The sequence below is a fragment of the Pteropus vampyrus genome, unplaced genomic scaffold, assembly GCF_000151845.1.
Source record: "Pteropus vampyrus isolate Shadow unplaced genomic scaffold, Pvam_2.0 Scaffold30, whole genome shotgun sequence".
In the NCBI taxonomy this organism is placed as follows: Eukaryota; Metazoa; Chordata; class Mammalia; order Chiroptera; family Pteropodidae; genus Pteropus; species Pteropus vampyrus.
Window position 1 is genome coordinate 13,324,130 of NW_011888811.1, and position 255 is coordinate 13,324,384.

The following is a 255-nucleotide window of genomic DNA, read 5'->3' on the forward strand; positions in this document are numbered from 1 at the left end:
TGATTCTTGCATCCATCTCTTAATTGGTTTAGACTTACAGAAGAAGGTGAGTACAATCTACTGATCCCCTAAAATCCCAACAAATACAAACTGATTTCATGATTACCAGTATTATGCAAAAATTGTTTCCAAGCAGAGGTCTCCAGCTTCTTTGCATTCCACCAGGCGCTGGCTTGGCTATAAAAGGTCTGGCTGCTACATTCAGCAAGACCACCAGCCTGCCACAGCAGGAAGCCAGAGATGAAACAGATGTAG